The sequence below is a fragment of the Elaeis guineensis genome, chromosome 6 (genome assembly GCF_000442705.2).
Source record: "Elaeis guineensis isolate ETL-2024a chromosome 6, EG11, whole genome shotgun sequence".
NCBI lineage: Eukaryota > Viridiplantae > Streptophyta > Magnoliopsida > Arecales > Arecaceae > Elaeis > Elaeis guineensis.
In genome coordinates this window covers 21,892,604-21,900,558 of record NC_025998.2, presented here as the reverse complement: position 1 = coordinate 21,900,558, position 7,955 = coordinate 21,892,604, and positions in this window count along the sequence as shown.

Here is a 7,955-nt window from a genome sequence, read left to right as displayed (position 1 = left end):
GTTCATCGTTCATAGCTGCCCTCATCATGCAACGCACAATCGTGCGATCATTGAGCCACTTCATATAAGTGTCTCTTGCAGCATGAGAAGCATTGGCTGCAGGTTCTTCAGGTGTCGATCCGTAAGGACATACAAAATCCTCTCGTGCTCCAACATGATCTTCAACTTTCGATACCAGCTATCGAAGTTGGGTCCGATGAGCTTGTCGCTGCCAACAGCGAACGAAGGGATAGTGTATTGACCATAACTGAAAAAAAAATATTAGCCTATTAGTATATAAATTATTTTTTTAATCCTGAAGATATGAACTTTAGTCTAAAGGTCCTCCCACTATTTTTTGTGAATTGGTAGCCTCTATCTCTAACTCGAAGAATTACATTAATTCCTTAGCAGGTACTAGAATCCACACGGACTACATTCGGGCCCAAGTGTGGCTCGGCCAACCTTAGTGCATCCATGGATAGGTTCATAACTAATTATTTCTCCAAACAACTTCTAGCATTGGGTTTTGCCCCAAACATCTCTTCAGCAGGTGTGTGGCACTTCCACTGAAAATTCTGATTAGGTCCAACTATTAACATGACACATCAAGTGCATCCAACAAGCAGATGTCCAAGTCCGAGTGTGGCTCGGCCAACCTGAGTATTGATCTGAAGGTACATCATGATGGTCATATGATGAATGATAATTTCAATATGTAATAGACACTAGACGTGTGGCGCCTCCAATGCCTATTTGGAATATTGGACTCATTATCACACACCTTAATGGGAGGCAATGATCAAGTTATCTCATAACTTTATCACTTTATGGACCTAATATTTTAGAAGATTTGATTTCATTGACCTGAGAATAAGAGAAGAAGTCGACTTGCAAGCTACAAATTCTTCCACTGACTTCACTAAGTCATGTAAAGGATTAAACACAAGCTGGTCTAAAGATATCTAAATCAGTCACATTGATTCACCTTAATGGCATGGGTCTACATGAATTAACTAGTGACCTAATCAAAACATAATCTACCATGTTGGCCTGGTAAGTGAGATCAACGGGAGGGATCTGCCCTTAACTCACCGTAGACGCATCTAGGTGAATAGCTCCCAATTAAAAATCACTTGATCGAATTTGCTAAACTTACCTTAGACACCAACTAGTTAATTAGTTTCAATTTGGTACACCAGAAAATTCGAGCTCAACCACGGAGCCATGATCCTGGTCCATTTATTAGGGTCAAATATATGGACTTGATCAGACTTCAACTATTGAGATTGATTTAGAGAAATACTGATCTAATCTAATTCAATACTTGATTAGACTTAATCAATTTCTCTACTTGATCCATATGTGTTCCTAACTCTAGGTCTAACCCATTAAAAGGATCTGATTCATGCTAACCCTTTGCTCATCATATTATGTGGTGTCTTAATGATCTTCAATTCTCAATTCTAGATCATTCAAACTTAATTCAAAATTAAGTGTGTGAAACGTGTGTTTCGGTTTGTAGAACTATTTTACAAGGATTTCAAGTGAAGCATACCATATGTTTCAATACATGAAAATAAATTTTTATAATATGTTTAACAATTAAACATACATAGGTATGATCTAAACTTCATTCATATATCTCATGTATCATGACAACTTTTAGATCAATACCAATTACATCATATTTAACATGTAATTCAGACTTAAAATAATTTTATATCTAAATTTTATCATATTATAATGAATCATAAATTACTTTAGATCTAATCTAAATATATTTATAATCAAAATAATATATAAAAATCTATTCTTTTTTTTTCTTCATGAAACTGGATCACAACGACACCCCTACACGTCATAAGAGAACCCATCGAATAGACAAAAGAGAGATTAATCTCTTCAATCTCTTATGACCGGATGGTCTGGTGATCTCATCAATCCGAGTACTAGACTACTAAGATCTGAAATCTAATTTCATATATAATTATATCAACATACAATTATTGACAAAACTATTTTATGTCTTGAACATATCTTTGATCTCATCAATTATGTTCTTTATCTAGTCCAATTAGATTTGATGTATCATATACATCATATCAAATCTAAAACTTATCTTATACTGATTATAAAATATTAATTTTAGATTTGATATCAAATAGAAAAATAATTAGATGCAAATATGAATGCATAAGGAATTAATTTCTGATAAAATCTATTTTCATACAGTGCTAAATTATGATAGGATTCAGATCTAAATATCTATCAAAACGGATCCAATTTAAATCTAAAATAATCCTCACTTCATAAGAAAAATAATAAAATTAAAATTTTATTAAAATATATTTAAAATAAATTTTTAATTCATATTGTTTTTCATCAAAAATTCAGCAACAGCAGAATTCTGTTATAACAGATTTATAACAACCTCAATCAACCATTGATTAGACACCTCTAATCCAATCAAAATCAGATCAAAAATTTTATATAGATAGATTTAAATGAGATTTAATGTCACACAAAAAATTTTAATTATATATCATATAAATAATAATAATAAATTTTATTTTGTATGCATATATTTTAGGCCTGCTCTGATATCAGTCGAAGGTAAGTAAACAGTTTCCCTCCAGAATATCCAGGTTGTATCTAAAAATTTTCTCTAATATTCTACTTGTTTAAGGATCAAATCTTTACCTGAATCACAGTAAAACTAGGGATCAAATTCTAAATTATCTGATATAAACTTTCACGAAGGCCTGGATATGCAGATCCTCTACTTCGCATGCACGTCAAACACCGCAGGAAAGCAGGATGAACTCCAATCCAATTGGCTTCGCAACTCAATCAATCGAGGGATGAAATATGATGATGTGATATCTCATACCAGCAGGTAGGATGCCCAAGAAGGATCCACACCCAAAGAAAGGAGGCGGCAACAAAGAGAGAGATGTAGAAGATGAAGGACCTCTCTCTTCACACGCATGTCTTTCTCTCTTTTTCTCTTCTCCCAATTTGATTTGTTTGCTATTCTATTCTCTTCTCTCATCCATAGGTAGAGATCCTCTCTATTTATAGATGATTCTCATGACCCAATGAAAGGAGGGCTCTTTATTAAAATCTAACTTGAATTGGTCCAATACTCATGAAAGAAGGACTCCTACATGAGATATAATTGCCATCACTTATGACATCCACTTTGCACCCACTCCCACACCCACTTGGGATGCCCCAAATAAGCACCAAATCAATTTTTGATCATGCTTCATGAGTGGGTATTCCCAGTATAAGTAGGAATACTCATATCTCATCCAAAATAGATCCAATTCGAATCCGATTCGAAGCCGGTTTGAAACAATTTCGAAAGACTGTCATCCTAAACTCTTTAGGACTTTTGTACCAAGTCTAACTTAGATTTTGGACCTATTTAAGTCTAATTAATTCAGATCTAATCTGAAATTAATTAGTACTTAAATTCAATCTTTCATATGTTCCATGGATCATAGATAGAAATTGTTCATCTCCGAGATTAAACCTGAACCTCATGTGTAGTGCTAGCTAGACATAGTCAACTCTTCAATCCCGTTTGACCCATAACTCAATTCTCAATCAAGTTAGCTTATATGTTCAATCAAGTCAAGTACTTGCAGATTGGACATATAAACATAGGTCAATTCCTTCTTACTTTGTCTGATTTGTGTGCGTGACTCCATAGGTTCAAACACTAAGCCGGTAGCACAGGAACCAATTTCTGCACTAATCGAGATACCATCTAGCAATGATTTCCGACGTCCAGATAGATCGAATTATTGCAAAGAAATATTTCAGAATTCATACTCATGGTTACCACATAATTCATCTTTTTGATCCTGAATACTCTAGAATGGTCTCAGGTTAACCATCAATCGAGATTACTTCATCCATATTGTATTTCAACCTTTCAAATCCATCTCATGGATTACCCTGGCCAAAACTTTACTAAATTGAAATACAGTGATACATCAACTCCAATAATCCAGAGGGGTCAATCCCATCTTGATCCACACATAGACTTCGCAAGTACTTGACTATACCCAGTAGCCTTCCATCACTGCATTAAAAATCTAGGTAGTTCGGCACCAAAGTACAGTGAGTTGCTTGCAAGTCACTATAGTGATCTCAGGTCTGAAGGATATTTAAATCCATGTGTTTCGTGAGTAACTCTTGACAGCAGAACGCTCAATAGATGAGTCACTTGTTTAATGACGATGTACCCTTACATCTCACCTGTATGCCATACTAGTGTCACCATACTCCTTGGTTAAGAGGACAACCAACCCATATAGCATATAACGGTTTTCACTCGATAAACATCATCGTCCCATAATGACATATCATTTGATCGCGAACTTGTTTAAGAACTATACGATAAATCCTCTATTTATCGTACACTAGCATAGTTCTAGGGACTTCATCACAGTACAAGAGTTCAAGGAAGATGTCACTTTGTGATGAAAAATATCAGAATAACTATTATTCAATAACCAATAATTCATATACAAGGATGAACTCAATCATCGCACGATTGATTTTAGGACACAATTCCCAATATGTATGTGCAAGGTTGGCACCGAACCATTATAAATTCTTTATGTTTGTTGTGCTTGCATCTCTTTATTTATTATTTATGCTTTATACTTGCATACCTATCATTTGTGTTTGATTTTATATTCATTGCAAATCAACCCACTCCACTCAACACTTTAGCACATCTCTTTAAGTGCATTAATCTTAAAATTTTAAAAAGATCCAATTCACCCCTCCTCTTAGGCTCCATATCTGGGCAACACCTAATAAATTATCCACAAATAAAGCACGATACTTCGTCAGGTGGCGGAACTGATCCCTTCCATCCTCTGTCCCCTCCATCCTCTGTCCGCGCTCATGCCAACTGTTAGTACTCTCCGCTCACTTAGTTTTGTCGTCTGCCCATTGCTCGCCCATGGTGCCCCCGCCACAACCCCCCTCCTAATCGAGGAAGATAGAAAAGCCCGCAGATCTCCCGCTTAAACATTACTCTTTTTATATAATATAATATTATCAATAAAATAATATTTTATTATTATTAAAATAATAATTTATTATTAATCAAATAATTATATTTTATTATTAATAAAATAATAATATTTTATTATTATTCAAATTATTATTAATAATAAATTAATATTTTAAAAATAATATTTTTATTATTATTTTAAAAATTAATTTTTTGAAATAATTCTTTAAAAATAATATGTTATTATACAAATAGTATTTTTAAATTAATAATAAAAAGATTATTTTTTAAAATAATATTTAAAAAAATAATATTTTTTATTATTATTTCAAAATTAATATTTTTATTTTAAATTATTAATAATAAAATAATAATATTTTTTCTTTTTTTCTCCCTCTCCTTAAATATTTTCTTTTTTTTCCCTTCCCCTCCTCCAGCTGCCTCCCCCCACCCCCCGCCCCCATCGCGACCCTACCCCACCGTCATTCGTGCCACACCCACCATCCACACTGCATCCGACTCCGTGCGACCACCAAATCTCCTCCCATCCCCTCCCTCGGCTCCAGCACCACCAACCTCCCTCGCATCTCCTCCCTGGCTCTGGGTGCCTTCCGTTCTCCGCCCCCTCCATCCTCTGTTCGTGCTTGTGCCAACTGTTAGTGCTCCCTTGCTCGTTCGATTCCACCTTCCGCCCCTTGCTTGCCTATGGTGCCCCCCCGCCACCCCTCCCCCCGGTCGAGGGAGATAGAAAAGCCTATGGATCCTCCATTTACACATTACTCTTCTTATATAATATTTTATTATTAAAATAATAATTTATTATTAATAAAATAATAATATTTTATTATTAATCAAAAAATAATTATTTTCAAATAATAATATTTTAGTATTTTTAAAATAATAATAAAAATATTATTTTTTAAAATAATATTTTAAAAAATAATATTTTTATTATTATTTTAAAATTAATATTTGTTTCTACTTCAAATTATTTTTAATAATAAAATAATAATATTTTTTTCTCTCCTTCCCCAAATATTTTTTTTATCTTTTTTTCTAAGAATGGAAGGTGACGTACTCCATCATTAGTATATTTTAAAAATAAAAATAAAATATTATTAATTTTAAATAATAATAAATTAGCATTTTTAAAAAAATATTATTATTATTATATTTTATTTTTTAAAAAATATTATTTTTTAAAAAAATATTATTTTCGTCTCTTGTCCCTCTCCTATTTTTATTTTTTTTAAAATTATTTTTTCAAATTTTTTAAAATTCTACTTTATTATTATTTAAAAATAATATTTTTAATTATTATTAATAATAAAATAATAATATTTTTTTCCTTTCTCTCCTCAAATATTTTTTTTTCTTTTTTCTCCTTCCCTTCCTCTCGCTGCCTCCCTCCCCACCCCCCATCACGTGAGGCCTAGGCTATAGCCGTCCACACCGCCCCCGTCACGGCCCCATCCCACCGTCGTTCGTGCCGCACCCACCTTCTGCACTGCACCTTACTCCGTGCAACCACCAAACCCCCTCCCTTCCCTCCTCCCGACTCTGGCACCACTAACCTCTCTCCCCTCTCCTCCCCCGACTCCGGCGCCACCAACTAGGGTTGGCAAAATATGACCCGATCTGTCAATCCGACCCGTGTTCAACCCACTATAAACAAGTTTGGATTTAGGCTAAACGGATTTGGATCATAAACAGGTCAATCCGTTTAACCCGTTAAATAAATGGGTCGAATTTAGATTTTAGATATCTAACCTATTTAACCCATTTAACCCATTTAATATTTAGGTCGAATTGAATCAGATAACCCATTTAACCTGTTTAACCTATTTCTGACCCATTTAACCCGACCTGTTTAACTTGTTTAACCCATTTAAGATCTGTTTAAAATCGATTTAACCTATTTCTGACCCATTTAACCCGATCCGTTTAACCTATTTAACCTGTTTAATCTAATTTGACTTATTTAATAAACGGGTTAAACGGATCGAGTCGGATTACCTATTTAATAAACAGATCGAATTTAGATTTGAATTTTTGACTCGTTTAATAAATAAGTCAGATTTGGGTTGATAATTTTCTGACCCAATCCGTTTATGACCCGACCCGACCCGATTACCATCCCTGCTACCAACCCCCCTCGCCTCCCTTCCCCTCCCCGGCCCCGGGTGCTTTCTACACCTCCCGCACCCCGTGCAACCGCCCCCCGCACCCTCCGCAGCCCCACCCTACTGCCGTCCCCTCTCCTTTCCTCCTCCGACCCTAGCAAACCCGAGACCGCGCAGCTCCGCGCGAGCACCGGCGACCACCCACGCCCCTCCATCTGCACTCAGTAGAGCGGAGCGGAAAAAAAATGAAGGGCGGCCACGCATGGGAAAAAAAAAAAAAAGAAAAAAAAGAAAGGAGAAAGGAGAAATAATGAAAAAAATAAAAAAAAAATCATGGGCTCAGCCTATTACTCCATGAAATCGTGGGTTGAATCCACGATTTCAAATTTTTTGGCCTACGTTAGATGGCTATATGGACTTAAAATCGTGAGTTCCAGCTGAGGTGGCGGAGGGACGAAAGTTTCGAAAATAATTTCCGAGCCACCATATTTTCAGAATATTTTATTAAAAAATATTATTTTAAAAAAAAATCCCTTTCGGTTGTACAGAACAAACATACCAATCATTTTCAGATTGGTGCCACATGCACACAGAAGAGATGGAACCCAACTTTTTCTTGAGAGTGATCGATCTACCTTCATAGGAACTAGACATCAAGCGTAATGTATATCAGTTGGTCTTTGGTCGAGATAAAACATCATAAGCTTCTCAAAATAAATGGAACTGTGTTAGGTAGTCCCAATATGAAAAAGAAACATGAGAATCTCATAAGCGAAATTCCGATATTCGGGGAAAACTAACACTCCTTGATG